Source organism: Arachis hypogaea, chromosome 16 (genome assembly GCF_003086295.3).
Source record: "Arachis hypogaea cultivar Tifrunner chromosome 16, arahy.Tifrunner.gnm2.J5K5, whole genome shotgun sequence".
Classification (NCBI taxonomy): domain Eukaryota; kingdom Viridiplantae; phylum Streptophyta; class Magnoliopsida; order Fabales; family Fabaceae; genus Arachis; species Arachis hypogaea.
In genome coordinates, this window is record NC_092051.1 from 43,314,848 (window position 1) to 43,332,364 (window position 17,517).

Consider the following 17,517-nt stretch of genomic DNA (forward strand, 5'->3'; position numbering starts at 1 on the left):
CTGTCGGTTCTCGATCATACTGGAATAGGATTTACTATCCTTTTGCATCTGTCACTACGCCCAGCACTCGCGAGTTTGAAGCTCGTCACAGCCATCCCTTCCTAGATCCTACTCGGAATACCACAGACAAGGTTTAGACTTTCCGAATCTCAAGAATGGCCATCCATGGGTTCTAACTTATACCACGAAGATTCTAATATCTCGGACTCGGTCCTCTGTATTAGATATCTAAGAGATATTCATTCTAGCTTGTTTGCATATAGAACGGAAGTGTTTGTCAGGCACGTATTCATAAGTGATAATGATGATGAGCGTCACATAATCATCACATTCATCATGCTCTTGGGTGCGAATGGATATCTTAGAATAGGAATAAGCTTGAATTGAATAGAAAAACAGTAGTACTTTGTATTAATTCATGAGGAACAGCAGAGCTCCACACCTTAATCTATGGTGTGTAGAAACTCTACCATTTGAAAATACATAAGTGATAATGGTCCAGGCGGGCCAGCCCCCATGAAAGTCTAAGATAGCATAAAAACTAATCAAAGATCCCTTACAAAGATAGTAAAAAGTCCTATTTATACTAAACTAGTTACTAGGGTTTACAGAAATGAGTAAATGATATAGAAATCCACTTCTGGGGCCCACTTGGTGTGTGCTTGGGCTGAGCATTGAGCTTTATACGTGTAGAGGTCTTTCTTGGATTTGAACGCCAGTTTGTAACCTGTTTCTGGCGTTTAACTCCACTTTGCAACCTGTTTCTGGCGTTTGACTCCAGAATGCAGCATGGAGCTGGCGTTCAATGCCAGTTTACATTGCTGGAAAGCCCTGGATGTCTACTTTCCAACGCAATTGAGAGCGCGCCATTTGGAGTTCTGTAGCTCCAAAAAATCCAATTTGAGTGCAGGGAGGTCAGAATCCAACAGCATCTGCAGTCCTTCTTCAACCTCTAAATCTGATTTTTGCTCAGGTCCCTCAATTTCAGCCAGAAAATACCTGAAATCACAGAAAAACACACAAACTCATAGTAAAGTCCAGAAATGTGATTTTTATTTAAAAACTAATAAAAATATACTAAAAAATAACTAAATCATACTGAAAACTATGTAAAAACAATGCCAAAAAGCGTATAAATTATCCGCTCATCACAACACCAAACTTAAATTGTTGCTTGTCCCCAAGCAACTGAAAATCAAATAGGATAAAAAGAAGAGAATATACTATAAATTCCTAAATATCAATGAAACTTAGCTCTAATCAGATGAGCGGGACTTGTAGCTTTTTGCCTCTTGAATAGTTTTGGCATCTCACTTTATCCATTGAGGTTCAGAATGATTGGCATCTATAGGAACTTAGAATTCAGATAGTGTTATTGATTCTCCTAGTTCAGTATGTTGATTCTTGAACACAGCTACTTTATGAGTCTTGGCCGTGGCCTTAAGCAGTTTGTTTTCCAGTATTACCACCGGATACATAAATGCCATAGCCACATAACTGGGTGAACCTTTTCAGATTGTGACTCAGCTTTGCTAAAGTTTCCAATTAGAGGTGTCCAGGGTTCTTAAGCACACTCTTATTTTTGCTTTGGACCTTGACTTTAACCGCTCAGTCTCAAGTTTTCACTTGACACCTTCACGCCACAAGCACATGATTAGGGACAGCTTGGTTTAGCCACTTAGACCAGGATTTTATTCCTTTAGGCCCTCCTATCCACTGATTCTCAAACCCTTGGATCCTTTTTATTACCCTTGCCTTTTGGTTTTAAGGGCTATTGGCTTTTTGCTCTTGCCTTTTGGTTTAAAGAGCTTTTGGCTTTTTCTGCTTGCTTTTTCTTTTTCTTTTTCTCTTTTTTCGCCATTTTTTTTTCACATATTTTTTTCTGCAAGCTTTTGTATTCACTGCTTTTTCTTGCTTCAAGAATCATTTTTATGATTTTTCAGATTATCAAATAACATGTCTCCTTTTCATCATTCTTTCAAGAGCCAACATATTTAACATTCATAAACAACAACTTCAAAAGACATATGCACTGTTCAGGCATTCATTCAGAAAATAAAAAGTGTTGCCACCACATCAAAATAATTAAACTAGTTTCAAGGATGAATTCGAAACCATGTACTTCTTGTTCTTTTGTAATTAAATCATTTTTCATTCAAGAGAGGTGATGGATTCATATTCATAACTTTAAGGCATAGACACTTAGACACTAATGACCATGTAATAAGACACAAATATAAATAAACATAAAGCTCAAAAATTGAAAAACAGGAAAATAAATAAATAAGGAGATTAAGGAATGAGTCCACCTTAGTGAAGGTGGCGTCTTCCTCTTCTTGAAGAACCAATGGTGCTCTTGAGCTCCTCTATGTCTCTTCCTTGTCTTTCTTGCTCCTCCCTCATAGCTCTTTGATCTTCTCTAATTTCATGGAGGATGATGGAGTGCTCTTGGTGCTCCACCCTTAGTTGTCCCATGTTAGAACTTAATTCTCCTAGGGAAATGTTAATTTGTTCCCAATAGTTTTGTGGAGGGAAGTGCATCCCTTGAGGCATCTCAGGGATTTCATGGTGAGGAATCTCCTCATGCTCATGTTGAGGTCCATGATCTCTTGTTTGCTCCATCCTTTTCTTAGTGATGGGCTTACCCTTTTCAATGAGGATATCTCCCTCTATGTCAATTCCACCTGAATTGCAGAGGTGGCATATGAGGTGAGGAAAGGCTAACCTTGCCCAAGTGGAGGACTTGTCAGCCACCTTGTAAAGTTCTTGAGGTATAATCTCATGAACTTCCACCTCCTCTCCAATCATGATACTATGGATCATGATGGCCCGGTCTATAGTAACTTCAGATCGGTTACTAGTAGGAATGATTGAGCGTTGAATGAACTCTAGCCATCCCCTAGCAACTGGTTTGAGGTCATGCCTTCTTAGTTGAACCGGCTTGCCTCTTGAGTCAATTTTCCATTGAGCTCCTTCCTCATATATGTCTATGAGGACTTGGTCCAACCTTTGATCAAAGTTGACCCTTCTTGTGTAGGGGCATGCGTTTTCTTCCATCATTAGCAAGTTGAACGCCAGCCTTACATTTTCCGGACTGAAATCTAAGTATTTTCCCCGAACCATAGTAAGCCAATGCTTTGGATTTGGGTTCACACTTTGATCATGGTTCCTTGTGATCCATGCATTTGCATAGAACTTTTGAATCATTAGGATCCCGACTTGTTGAATGGGGTTGGTGAGAACTTCTCAACCTCTTCTTTGAATCTCAAATCGGATCTCCGGATACTCATTCCTTTTGAGCTTGAAAGGAACATGAGGGATCACTTTCTTCTTGGCCACAACTTCATAGAAGTGGTCTTGATGGACCTTTGAGATGAATCTCTCCATCTTTCATGACTCAGAAGTGGAAGCAATTGCCTTCCCTTTCCTCTTTCTAGAGGTTTTTCTGGCCTTAGGTGTCATAAATGGTTATGGAAAAACAAAAAGCAATGCTTTTACCACACCAAACTTAAAATGTTTGCTCGTTCCCAAGCAAAAGAAGAAAGAAAGAAGTAGAAGAAGAAGAGAAATGGAGGAGAGGGAGAGAGAGTAGGTTTCGGCCAAGTGGAAGAAGAGAGGGTTGTGTTGTGTAAAATAGAAGAAAGAATGAGGGGTTTATATATAAGTGGGGAGGGGTTTAGGGTTCGGCCATTTAAGGTTGGGTTTGGGGGGGAAAATATTTTGAATTTGAAGGTAGGTGGGGTTTATAGGGAAGAGAAGATGGATGTGAGTGGTGAGGGGGTGATGGGAAAGAGTGATTGAAGTGATTGGTGAAGGGCATTTGGGGAAGAGAGTTATAAAAAGGTGTGAAGAGGAGAGAATAGGGTTAGGTGGGGATCTTGTGAGGTCCACAGATCCTGAGGGGATTCTGTGGGGTCCACAGATCCTGAGGTGTCAAGGATTTTTGATCCCTGTACCCTTTAGACGTGTAAAACGCCCTATACATGCAATCCTGGCGTTTAACGCCAGACTGCTGCCTATTTCTGGCGTTAAACGCCACTTCCATACTCTGTTCTGGCGTTTAACGCCAGGTAGATGCTTGTTTCTGGTGTTAAACGCCAGCTTGGTGCCTGTTTCTGGCGTTAAATGCCAGACAGATGCTTGTTTCTTGCGTTTAAACGCCAGACTGTTCTCCTCCAGGGTGTGCTATTTTTCATTCTATTTTTCACTCTGTTTTTGATTTTTTAGTAGTTTTTGTGACTTCACATGATCATCAACCTAAAGAAAACATAAAATAACAATGGAAAATAAATAAATATAATTAGATAACATTGGGTTGCCTCCCAACAAGTGCTTCTTTAATGTCAATAGCTTGACAGTGAGCTCTCGTGGAGCCTCACAGATGTTCAGAGCAAGGTTGGAACCTCCCAACACCAAACTTAGAGTTTGAATGTGGGGGTTCAACACCAAACTTAGAGTTTGGTTGTGACCTCCCAACACCAAACTTAGAGTTTGACTATGGGGCCTTGGTTGGCTCTACAGTGAGAGAAGCTTTTCATGCTTCCTCTCCATGGTTACAAAAGGAGATCATTGAGTTTGAAACACAAGGTTGTCCTCATTCAGTTGAAGGACTAACTCTCTTCTGTCCACATCAATCACAACTCTTGCTGTGGCTAGGAAGGGTCTTCCAAGGATGATGGATTCATCCTCTTCCTTCCTAGTGTCTAGGATTATGAAATCAGCAGGGATGTAAAGGCCTTCAACTTTTACTAGCACGTCCTCTACTTGTCTATAAGCCTATTTTCTGGAGTTGTCTGCCATCTCTAATGAGATTCTGGCAGCTTGCACCTCAAGGATTCCCAGTTTCTCTATTACAGAGAGTGGCATGAGGTTTATCCCTGATCCAAGGTCACATAGAGCCTTCTCAAAGGTCATGGTGCCTATGGTACAAGGTATTAAGAACTTTCCAGGATCCTGTTTCTTCTGAGGCAATCTCAGTTGATCCAGATCACTTAGTTCATTGATGAGCAAGGGAGGTTCATCTTCCCAAGTCTCATCACCAAATAATTTGGCATTCAGCTTCATGATTGCACCAAGGTACTTGGCAACTTGCTCTTCAGTAACATCTTCATTCTCTTCAGAAGAAGAATACTCATCAGAGCTCATGAATGGCATAAGGAGGTTCAATGGAATCTCTATGGTCTCTAGATAAGTCTCAGATTCCTTTAATTCCTCAGAGGGAAACTCCTTATTGATCACTGGACGTCCCAGGAGGTCTTCCTCACTGGGATTCACGTCCTCTCCCTCCCTTGTAGGTTCGGCCATGATGGTTAATTCAATGACCTTGCACTCTCTTTTTGGATTCTCTTCTGTATTGCATGGGAGAGTACTAGGAGAGGTTTCAGTGACCCTTTTACTCAGCTGGCCCACTTGTGCCTCTAAATTTCTAATGGAGGACCTTGTTTCATTCATGAAACTTAAAGTAGCCTTAGATAGATCAGAGACTATATTTGCTAAGCTAGATGGATTCTGCTCAGAATTCTCTGTCTGTTGCTGAGTGGATGATGGAAAAGGTTTGCTATTGCTAAACCTGTTTCTTCCACCATTATTAAAGCCTTGTTGAGGCTTTTGTTGATCCTTCCATGAGAAATTTGGATGATTTCTCCATGAGGGATTATAGGTGTTTCCATAGGGTTCACCCATGTAATTCGCCTCTTCTATTGCAGGGTTCTCAGGATCATAAGCTTCTTCTTCAGAAGATGCCTCTTTAGTACTGTTGGATGATTCCTTCAATCCATTCAGACTCTGAGAGATCATATTGACTTACTGAGTCAATATTTTATTCTGAGCCAATATGACATTCAGAGTATCAATTTCAAGAACTCCCTTCCTTTTAGGTGTCCCATTACTTATAGGATTCCTCTTAGAAGTGTACATAAACTGGTTATTTGCAACCATGTCAATGAGTTCTTGAGCTTCTGCAGGCGTTTTCTTTAGGTGGATGGATCCACCTGCAGAATGGTCCAGTGACATCTTTGATAGCTCAAATAGACCATCATAGAATATATCTAGGATGGTCCATTCTGAAAGCATGTCAGAAGGACACTTTTTGGTCAGTTGCTTGTATCTCTCCCAAACTTCATAGAGGGATTCACCTTCTTTCTGTTTGAAGGTTTGAACATCCACTCTAAGCTTACTAAGCTTTTGAGGAGGAAAGAACTTGGCTAAGAAAGCCGTGACCAGCTTATCCAAGAGTTCAGGCTATCTTTAGGTTGAGAGTCCAACCATACTCTAGCTCTGTCTCTTACAGCAAATGGGAAAAGCATAAGCTTGTAGACCTCGGAATCAACCCCATTGGTCTTAACAGTATCACAGATCTGCAAGAACTCAGTTAAGAACTGAAAAGGATCTTCGGATGGAAGTCCATGAAACTTGCAGTTCTGTTGCATCAGAGAAACTAATTGAGGTTTAAGCTCAAAATTGTTTGCTCCAATGGCAGGGATTGAGATGCTTCTTCCATGTAAATTGGAATTTGGTGCAGTAAAGTCACCAAGTATCTTCCTTGCATTGTTATTATTTTTGGCCATGTTTTCTTCTTTTTCAAAAATTTCTGTCAGATTTTCTCCAGAGAGTTGTGCTTTGGCTTCCCTTAGCTTCCTCTTCAGAGTCCTTTTAGGTTCAGGATTAGCTTCAACAAGAATATTTTTATCATTGTTCCTGCTCATATGAAAAAGAAGAAAATAGAAAAGAAAATATGGAATCCTCTATGTCACAATATAGAGATTCCTGTATGTGAGTATAAGAATAGAAGAATAGAAGAAGAGAAATTCGAACACCAAGAGGAAGAGAGGGTTTGAATTTTGAGATGAAGAGAAGTGTTAGTAAATAAATAAATAATTAGAAGGAGATGAGAGAGAGGGAATTTCAAAAATTAATTAAATTAAAAATAAAATTTAAAGTTAAATTTTGAAAATTAAAATTGAAATCAAATTAAATTAAAAATTAAAACAATTAGTTAAAAAAAAAGAAATTTGAAAAAGGGGGAAGGGATTTTCAAAATTAGAGAGAGAGAATTAGTTAGGTAGTTTTGAAAAAGATATGATTGAAACAAAAAGATAGGATTGATTAAAAAAATTTGAAATCAATTTTTAAAAAGGTAAGAAGTTAGAAAGGAAGTTAGAAAAGATTTTGAAATTGATTTTGAAAAAGATGTGATTGAAACTTAATTTGAAAGAGATTTGAAAAAGAAATTTAAAAAGATTTGATTTTGAAAATTAAAGTTGATTACTTGACTAACAAGAAACTAAAAAGATATGATTCTAGAGTTTAAAGATTGAACCTTTCTTAATAGGCAAGTAACAACTTAATATTTTTTTTGAATCAATCACATTAATTGTTAGTAAAGATTTGAAATTATGAAACAAAATAAGAAAAAGATTTTTGAAAATCATTTTGGAATTTTTGAAAATTATGAAAGAAAAATGAAAAAGATTTGATTTTTGAAAAAGATAAGATTTTTAAATTGGAAATTTGATTTGACTCATAAGAAATAACTAAATTTTAAAAATTTTTGACTAAATCAAATCAAATTTTCGAAAATTATGAGTGAAATAAGAGAAAGGTATTTTTTTGATTTTTGAATTTTCAATGAAGAAAGAGAAAAACAACCCAAAGACTCAATACATGAAAATTTTGGATAAAAACATGTGATGCATGCAAGAACACTATGAATGTCAAGATGAACACCAAGAACACTTTGCATGTCAAGATGAACACCAAGAACTTATTTTTGAAAAATTTTCAAGAAAAGAAAACATGCAAGACACCAAACTTAAAAATTTTTATTCTTTAGACATTAATAAATTGAAAATGCATATGAAAAACAAGAAAATATGAAGATCAAACAAGAAGACTGGCCAAGAACAACTTGAAGATCATGAAGAATGCAATGCATGAAATTTTCGAAAATAATTTTTAGAAAATTAAAAAGATGCAATTGACACCAAACTTAAAACTTGACTCTAGACTCAAATAAGAAACACAAAATATTTTTGGTTTTATTATTTTATTAAACTTTTTTTTTATTTTTTTTCGAAATTTAATTGGGAAAAACGAAAAAAAGAAGAAATTTTTTTTGTATTTTTCGAAAATAAGAAATAAAAAGCTTAAAATTAAAATAAAATTACCTAATCTGAGCAACAAGATGAACCGTCAGTTGTCCAAACTCGAACAATCCCCGGCAACGGCGCCAAAAACTTGGTGCACAAAAATCATGACGGTTCCATTCCTTGGTAACGGCACTGAAAACTTTATACGCACGTTCATAATCTTAATTCTTTGTCACAACTTCGCACAATTGACCAGCAAGTACACTGGGTCGTCCAAGTAATAAACCTTATGTGAGTAAGGGTCGATCCCACGGAGATTGTCGGCTTGAAGCAAGCTATGGTCACCTTGTAAATCTCAGTCAGGCGGATTCAAATGGATATAGAGTTTTAATAATTAAAAGATAAATAAAACATAGATTAGGATAGAGATACTTATGTAATTCATTGGTGAGAATTTCAGATAAGCGTATAGAGATACTTTTGTTCCTCTGAACCTCTGCTTTCCTGCTGTCTTCATCCAATCATTCCTACTCCTTTCCATGGCAAGCTTTATGTAGGGCATTGGTGCACGAAATTACAATCACACTTTTGCAACTCCGCACAGCTAACCAGCAAGTGCACTAGGTCGTCCAAGTAATACCTTACGTGAGTAAGGGTTGATCCCACGGAGATTGTCGGCTTGAAGCAAGCTATGGTTATCTTGTAACTCTTAGTCAGGATATCAATAATTCTCAGATTTAATTGTAAAAAGTAAAAGAACATGAAATAAATACTTGTTATGCAGTAATGAAGAACAGGTTGAGGCTTTGGAGATGCTTTGTCTTCTGAATCTCTGCTTTCCTACTATCTTCTTCTTCATGCACGCAAGGCTCCTTCCATGGCAAGCTTTATGTTGGGCATCACCGTTGTCAATGGCTACTTCCCGTCTTCTCAGTGAAAATGTTCCAAATGCGCTGTCACCGCACGGCTAATCATCTGTCGGTTCTCGATCATGCTGGAATAGGATCCATTGATCCTTTTGCGTCTGTCACACGCCCAACAATCGCGAGTTTGAAGCTTGTCACAGCCATCCCTTCCCTGATCCTACTCAGAATACCACAGATAAGGTTTAGACGTTCTGGATCTCAGGAATGGCCGCCAATAATTCTAGCTTATACCACGAAGACTCTGATCTGAATCATGAGGCTAAGAGATATGCATTCAATCTAAGGTAGAACGGAGGTGGTTGTCAGGCACGCGTTCATAGGTGAGAATGATGATGATTGTCACGGATCATCACATTCATCAGGTTGAAGTGCGAATGAATATCTTAGAATAGAAGCAAGCGTGATAGAATGGAAAACAGTAGTAATTGCATTAATTCATGAAGAACAGCAGAGCTCCTCACCCCCAACAATGGGGTTTAGAGACTCATGCCGTAGAAGATACAATATGAAACGTGTATAATGTCATGAGGTACAATATGAATCACTGAAAGTAGTATTTATAGTAAACTAGTGACCTAGGGTTACAGAAAATGAGTAAGCTAGGGTGTTTATTGTAAAATTCCACTTCTGGGGCCCACTTGGTGTGTGCTTGGGCTGAGCATTGAAGCTTTCATGTGTAGAGACATTTGTTGGAGTTAAACGCCAGTTTTTATGCCAGTTTGGGCGTTTAACTCCAGCTTTTGTGCCAGTTCTGGAGTTAAACGCCAGAATTCTTGAGCTGACTTGGAACACCTGTTTGGGCCATCAAATCTCAGGAAAAGTATGGACTATTATATATTGCTGGAAAGCCCAGGATGTCTACTTTCCAACGCAATTGAGAAAGCGCCAATTGGACTTCTGTAGCTCCATAAAATCCACTTTGAGTGCTGGAAGGTCAGCATCCAACAGCATCTGCAGTCCTTTTTCAGCCTCTGAATCAGATTTTTGCTCAGGTCCCTCAATTTCAACCAAAAAATACCTAAAATCACAGAAAAATACACAAACTCATAGTAAAGCCCAGAAAAGTGATTTTTATTTAAAAACTAATAAAAACATAATAAAAACTAACTAAAATGTACTAAAAACATACCAAAAACCATGCCAAAAAGCGTATAAATTATCCGCTCATCAGGCATCACCGTTGTCAATGGCTACTTTCCATCCTCTCTGTGAAAATAGTCCAATGCGCTATCACTGCATGGCTAATCATCTGTCGGTTCTCGATCATACTGGAATAGGATTTACTATCCTTTTGCGTCTGTCACTACGCCCAGCACTTGCGAGTTTGAAGCTCGTCACAGCCATCCCTTCCCAGATCCTACTCGGAATACCACAGACAAGGTTTAGACTTTCCGAATCTCAAGAATGGCTATCCATGGGTTCTAACTTATACCACAAAGATTCTAATATCTCGGACTCGGTCCTCTGTATTAGATATCTAAGAGATATTCATTCTAGCTTGTTTGCATGTAGAACGGAAGTGTTTGTCAGGCACGCGTTCATAAGTGATAATGATGATGAGCGTCACATAATCATCACATTCATCATATTTTTGGGTGCGAATGGATATCTCAGAATAGCAATAAGCTTGAATTGAATAGAAAAACAATAGTACTTTGTATTAATTCATGAGGAACAACAGAGCTCCACACCTTAATCTATGGTGTGTAGAAAGTCTACCGTTTGAAAATACATAAGTGATAATGGTCCAGGCATGGCCGAATGGCCAGCCCCCATGAAAGTCTAAGATAGCATAAAAACTAATCAAAGATCCCTTACAAAGATAGTAAAAAGTCCTATTTATACTAAACTAGTTACTAGGGTTTACAGAAATGAGTAAACAATGCAGAAATCTACTTCTGGGGCCCACTTGGTGTGTGCTTGGGCTGAGCATTGAGCTTTATACGTGTAGAGGTCTTTCTTGGAGTTGAACGCCAGTTTGTAACCTGTTTCTGGCGTTTAACTCCACTTTGCAACCTGTTTCTGGCGTTTGACTCCAGAATGCAGCATGAAGCTGGCGTTCAACGCCAGTTTACGTCATCTATCCTTAATCAAAGTATGGACTATTATATATTTCTGGAAAGCCATGGATGTCTACTTTCCAACGCAATTGAGAGCGCGCCATTTGGAGTTCTGTAGCTCTAGAAAATCTACTTTGAGTGCAGGAAGGTCAGAATCCAACAGCATCTGCAGTCCTTCTTCAACCTCTAAATATGATTTTTGCTCAGGTCCCTCAATTTCAGCCAGAAAATACCTGAAATCACAGAAAAACACACAAACTCATAGTAAAGTCTATAAATGTGATTTTTATTTAAAAACTAATAAAAATATACTAAAAACTAACTAAATCATACTGAAAACTATGTAAAAACAATGCCAAAAAGCGTATAAATTATCCGCTCATCACACATCAAGGCATCTAGTGGAATCAAAGGAAGATAAGAAATCATCAAGTTAAAGGTATAAAAAGCATGTTTTCACATCTAAGCACAAATAAGGAGATAATCACAAAATCATGCTATTTCATTGAATAAATGTGAGGAAAGGTTATCAAAATACTCTAAATTCAACACATGATAAACCCTAAAAATGGGGTTTATCAGGCATCTTGAACAAGATGTGCTTCTCCCCTAGTGGTAAAATCAATTCTCCCTTTGCTACATCAATGATAGCATTGGCAGTGGCTAGGAAAGGTCTTCCGAGGATGATGGATTCATCCTCATCTTTTCCAGTATCTAAGAATATAAAGTTTGCAGGGATGTAAAGGTCTTCAACCTTTACCAAGATATCCTCTACAAGGCCATATGCCTTTTTCATTGACTTGTCTGCCATCTCTAGTGAGATATTTGCAGCTTGTATCTCAAAGATGCCCAACTTCTCCATCACAGAGAGTGGCATGATGTTTATACTTGACCCTAGGTCACACAGAGCCTTTTCAAAGGTCATGGTGCCTATGGTGTAAGGAATTAGGAAGTGTCCGGGATCCAGAAGCTTCTGAGGCAGCTTCTGCTGAACCAAAGCATTAAGTTCTTTGGTAAGCAATGGAGGTTCTTCCTCTAATGTCCTTACTCTAAATAGCTTGGCATTTAGCTTCATGAGAGCTCCTAGGTACCGAGCAACCTGCTCTTCCCTAGTTTCCTCATCCTCATCAGAGGATGAGTATTCATTGGAGCTTAGGAATTGCAAGAGGGCTTGCAACGGGACCTCTATGGTCTCCACATGAGCCTTGGCTTCCTTTAATTCTTGGATAGGAACTTCATCAGTGGGTGTTGAATACTCTGTAGGAATACCCTTACTAGCATTCAACTCCACTTCTTGTGGCTTTTTGGGCATTGAACGCTCAGTGGGGACATCTTCACTGGCGTTCAACGCCATCTTCTCTGCTAGTTTGAGCGTTGAATGCCCAAGAGGGACCTCCTTCCTGGCGTTCAACGCCAGCTCTTGTGCCAGTTGGGGCGTTGAACGCCCAGTAAGGTCTTCCTTACTGGCGTTCAATGCCAACTTGTCCTCCTCAGGTTCGGTCTCAGCCTCAGTAGTGATGGCCTTGCACTCTTCTCTTGGGTTTACTTTAGTGTTACTAGGAAGAGTGTTAGAAGGAGTCTCAGGGATTCTCTTACTCAGTTGGCCAACTTGTACATCCAAATTTCTGATGGAGGACCTTGTTTCAGTTATGAAACTATGAGTGGTCTTAGAGAGTTTGGAGACTGTAACAGCCCAGACCACCCGCTAGCACGATATTGTCTGCTTTGGCACACAAAGCCTCACGGTTTTCCCTTTGACGATAGGTATGATAGCCGAAGCCACTGATGAGCGGATAATTTATACCCTTTTTGGCATTGTTTTTACATAGTTTTTAGTATGTTTTAGTTACTTTTTATTATATTTTTATTAGTTTTTATGCAAAAATCACAATTCTGGACTTTACTATGAGTTTGTGTCTTTTTCTGTAATTTCAGGTATTTTCTGGCTGAAATTGAGGGATGATGAGCGGATAATTTGTACGCTTTTTGACATTGTTTTTAGTATGTTTTTAGTAGGATCTAGTTACTTTTAGGGATATTTTCATTAGTTTTTATGTTAAATTCACATTTCTGGACTTTACTGTGAGTTTGTGTGTTTTTCTGTGATTTCAGGTATTTTCTGGCTGAAATTGAGGGACTTGAGCAAAAATCAGATTCAGAGGTTGAAGAAGGACTGCTGATGCTGTTGGATTCTGACCTCCCTGCACTCAAAGTGGATTTTCTGGAGCTACAGAACTCGAAATGGCGCGCTTCTAATTGAGTTGGAAAGTAGACATCCAGGGCTTTCCAGCAATGTATAATAGTCTATACTTTGCCTAAGTTTAGATGACGTAAACTGGCGTTCAACGCCAGCTCTCTGCCCAATTCTGGAGTTCAGCGCCAGAAAGGGATCAAAAACCAGAGTTGAACGCCAGAAATGGATCAAAACCTGGCGTCCAACTCCACAAATGGCCTCTGCACGTGGAAAGTTAAAGCTCAGCCCAGCACACACCAAGTGGGCCCCGGAAGTGGATTTATGCATCAATTACTTACTTCTGTAAACCCTAGTAGCTAGTTTATTATAAATAGGACCTTTTACTATTGTATTAGGTATCTTTGATCAGTTGTATGCTATCTTAGATTACGTTTGAGGGCTGGCCTCTCGGCCATGCCTGGACTATGACTTATGTATTTTCAACGGTAGAGTTTCTACACTCCATAGATTAAGGTGTGGAGCTCTGCTGTTCCTCAAGGATTAATGCAAAGTACTACTGTTTTCTATTCAATTCATCTTGCTTCGCTTCTAAGATATTCATTCGTACTTCAATCTGAATGTGATGAACGTGACAATCATCATCATTCCCTATGAACGCGTGCCTGACAACCACTTCCGTTCTACCTTCGACTGAATGAGTATCTCTTAGATCTCTTAATCAGAATCTTCGTGGTGTAAGCTAGAATGATGGCGGCATTCAAGAGAATCCGGAAAGTCTAAACCTTGTCTGTGGTATTCCGAGTAGGATTCAATGAATGAATGACTGTGACGAGCTCCAAACTCGCGATTGCTGGGCGTTAGTGACAGACGCAAAAGGATAGTAAATCCTATTCTAGCATGATCGAGAACCGACAGATGAATAGCCGTGCCGTGACAGGGTGCGTTGACCATTTTCACTGAGAGGATAAGATGAAGCCATTGACAAGGGTGATGCCTCCAGACGATTAGCCGTGCCGTGATAGGGTATTTGGATCATTTTCCCGAGAGAAGACCGAAAGTAGCCATTGACAATGGTGATGTATCACATAAAGCCAGCCATGGGAAGGAGTAAGATTGATTGGATGAAGATAGTAGGAAAGCAGAGGTTCAGAGGAACGAAAGCATCTCCATTTGCTTATCTGAAATTCTCACCAATGAATTACATAAGTATTTCTATCCCTATTTTATTATATTATTTTCGAAAACTCCATAACCATTTGATATCCGCCTGACTGAGATTTACAAGGTGACCATAGCTTGCTTCATACCGACAATCTCCGTGGGATTCGACCCTTACTCACGTAAGGTATTACTTGGACGACCCAGTGCACTTGCTGGTTAGTTATGCGAAGTTGTGAAGATATGTTTAGACCATGGTTCTGTGCATCCGTTTTTGGTGCCATTGCCAGGGAATCAATTTCGAACAACAATTCACAACCTGAGTAGCAATTTCGCATACCAAGTTTTTGGCGCCGTTGCCGGGGATTGTTTGAGTTTGGACAACTAACGGTTCATCCTGTTGCTCAGATTAGGTAATTTTCTTTTTGTTTTGTTTTCAAAAATTCTTCAAAAATCTTTCAAAAATTTTTTTTTTGTTTTCGAAAAAAAAAATATAATAATAATAAAAATAATGTTTTCAAAAATAAATTATTCTATGGCTTCAAAATTTTTATGAATGAATTCTAGTGTTTCATGAAGCATGTAAAGCCTGGTTGGCTGTAAAGCCATGTCTAAATTTATTTGGACTGAGGCTAGCAATTTGTTATCAAGAGCAAGCTAGTTGTTGCTAATCCACCTACTGCTGTTCCTGATTTACATGCTGAAGCTTGGCTGGCCATTGGCCATGTCTAGTATTTTGGACCGGAGCTTTCATTGAAAGCTTGGCTGGCTAGTAAGCCATGTCTAATTCCTGGACTGAAGCTTTAGACTAAGAATGCAAGATTCCTGGAATTCATATTAAAAATTTTGGAATCTTTATTTTTTCTTTTACAAATAATTTTCGAAAAAATCCAAAAAAATTAGAAAATCATAAAAATCAAAAATATTTTTCTGTTTCTTGTTTGAGTCATGTGTCATGTTATAAGTTTGGTGTCAATTGCATATGCATCTTGCATTTTTTTTCGAAAATTCATGCATTCATAGTGTTCTTCATGATCTTCAAGTTGTTCTTGGTAAGTCTTCTTGTTTGATCTTGATGATTTCTTGTTTTGTGTTGTATGGTGTTTTTCATATGCATTTTTCGTTTGTTAGAGTCTACACATAAGAGATTTCTAAGTTTGGTGTCTTACATGTTTTCTTTGCATTAAAAAAATTTTTCAAAAATATGTTCTTGATGTTCATCATGATCTTCATAGTGTTCTTGGTGTTCATCTTGACATTCATAGCATTCTTGCATGCATCACATGTTTCGATCTAAAAATTTCATGCATTGCATCTTTTTAGTGTTTTTTTCTCTCATCATAAAATTCAAAAATCAAAAAAAAAATATATCTTTCTCTTTTTCTCCTCATGAAATTCGAAAATTTGAATTGACTTTTTCAAAATTTTTAAAAATCTAGTTGTTTCTTATGAGTCAAGTCAAATTTTCAATTTGAAAAACTTATCTTTTTCAAAAATCATAACTTTTTCATTATTTTCGAAAATTTCAAAAATCTTTTTCAAAATATTTTTCAAAAATATTTTTCTTATCTCTATCACATAATTTTCGAAAGTAATGTTAACAATTAATATTTTGATTCAAAAATTTGAAGTTTGTTACTTGCTTGTTAAGAAAGATTCAAACTTTAAGTTCTAGAATCATATCTTGTGATTTCTTGTGAATCAAGTCATTAATTGTGATTTTAAAAATTCAAATCTTTTTCAAAACTAATTTTTATCATATCTTTTCAAAAATATCTTCTTATCTCACCTTTTTTTCAAAAATTTGATTTCAAAATATCTTCTCTAACTTCCTAACTTCTTATCTTTTCAAAATTTGTTTCAACTAACTAACTAACTTTTTTGTTTGTTTCTTATCTTTTTCAAAACTACCTAACTAACTCTCTCTCTCTAATTTTCGAAAATATCTCCCTCTTTTTCAAAATTTCTTTTTAATTAACTAATTATTTTAAGTTTCAAATCCTAATTTTCGAAAAACCACTAACCTTTTTCAAAAACTATTTTCAAAAATCAACTAACTCTTTTTCAAAAATTATTTTTGAAAATTCCTTCTCTCTCATCTCCTTTTATTTAATTATTCATCTACTAACATCTCCTCCTCACACCACCAAAAATCCAAACCCTCTCTCTCTCTGAGTTCAGATTTTTTCTCTTCTTCTTTTCTACTAACAATAAGGAACCTCTTTACTGTGACATAGAGGATTCCTCTTCTTTTCTTTTTCTCTTCTCTTTCTTATGAGCAGGGACAGAGAAAAAGGTATTCTTGTTGAAGCTGATCCAGAACCTGAAAGGACTCTGAAGAGGAAATTAAGAGAAGCCAAATTACAACAATCCAGAGACAACTTGATTGAAAATTTCGAACAAGTAAAGGAAATGGCAGCCGAACCCAACAACAATGCAAGGAGAATGCTTGGTGACTTTACTGCACCAAATTCCAATTTACATGGAAGAAGCATCTCCATTCCTGCCATTGGAGCAAACAACTTTGAGCTGAAACCTCAATTCTGAATTCTTGCAGATCTGTGATACTATTAAGACTAATGGAGTAGATCCTGAAGTCTACAGGCTCATGCTTTTCCCATTTGCTGTAAGAGACAGAGCTAGAATCTGGTTGGACTCTCAACCCAGAGATAGCCTGAACTCTTGGGATAAGCTGGTCACGGCTTTCTTAGCCAAGTTCTTTCCTCCTCAAAAGCTGAGCAAGCTTAGAGTCGATGTTCAAACCTTCAAACAAAAAGATGGTGAATCCCTCTATGAAGCTTGGAAAAGATACAAACAGTTGACCAAAAAGTGTCCTTCTGACATGCTTTCAGAATGGACCATCCTGGATATATTCTATGATGGTTTATCTGAGCTATCAAAGATGTCATTGGATACTTCTGCAGGTGGATCCATTCACCTAAAGAAAACGCCTGCAGAAGCTCAAGAACTCATTGACATGGTTGCTAATAACCAGTTCATGTACACTTCTGAAAGGAATCCTGTGAATAATGGGACGCCTATGAAGAAGGGAGTTCTTGAAATTGATACTCTGAATGCCATATTGGCTCAGA

General features: G+C 37.8%; 2 non-coding genes across 2 annotated transcripts; one reads left to right on the forward strand and one right to left on the reverse strand.

Moving 5' to 3' along the window:
* Positions 1 to 6,066: 6,066 nt before the first annotated feature.
* LOC112761394 (small nucleolar RNA R71) lies at positions 6,067 to 6,174 on the forward strand. The gene has a single exon (XR_003181789.1). It is a non-coding gene; the product is annotated as a small nucleolar RNA R71 (small nucleolar RNA).
* A 10,991-nt stretch (positions 6,175 to 17,165) lies between these two features.
* Positions 17,166 to 17,273, reverse strand: LOC112761382 (small nucleolar RNA R71). Its single transcript, XR_003181779.1, has one exon. It is a non-coding gene; the product is annotated as a small nucleolar RNA R71 (small nucleolar RNA).
* Positions 17,274 to 17,517: the final 244 nt, after the last annotated feature.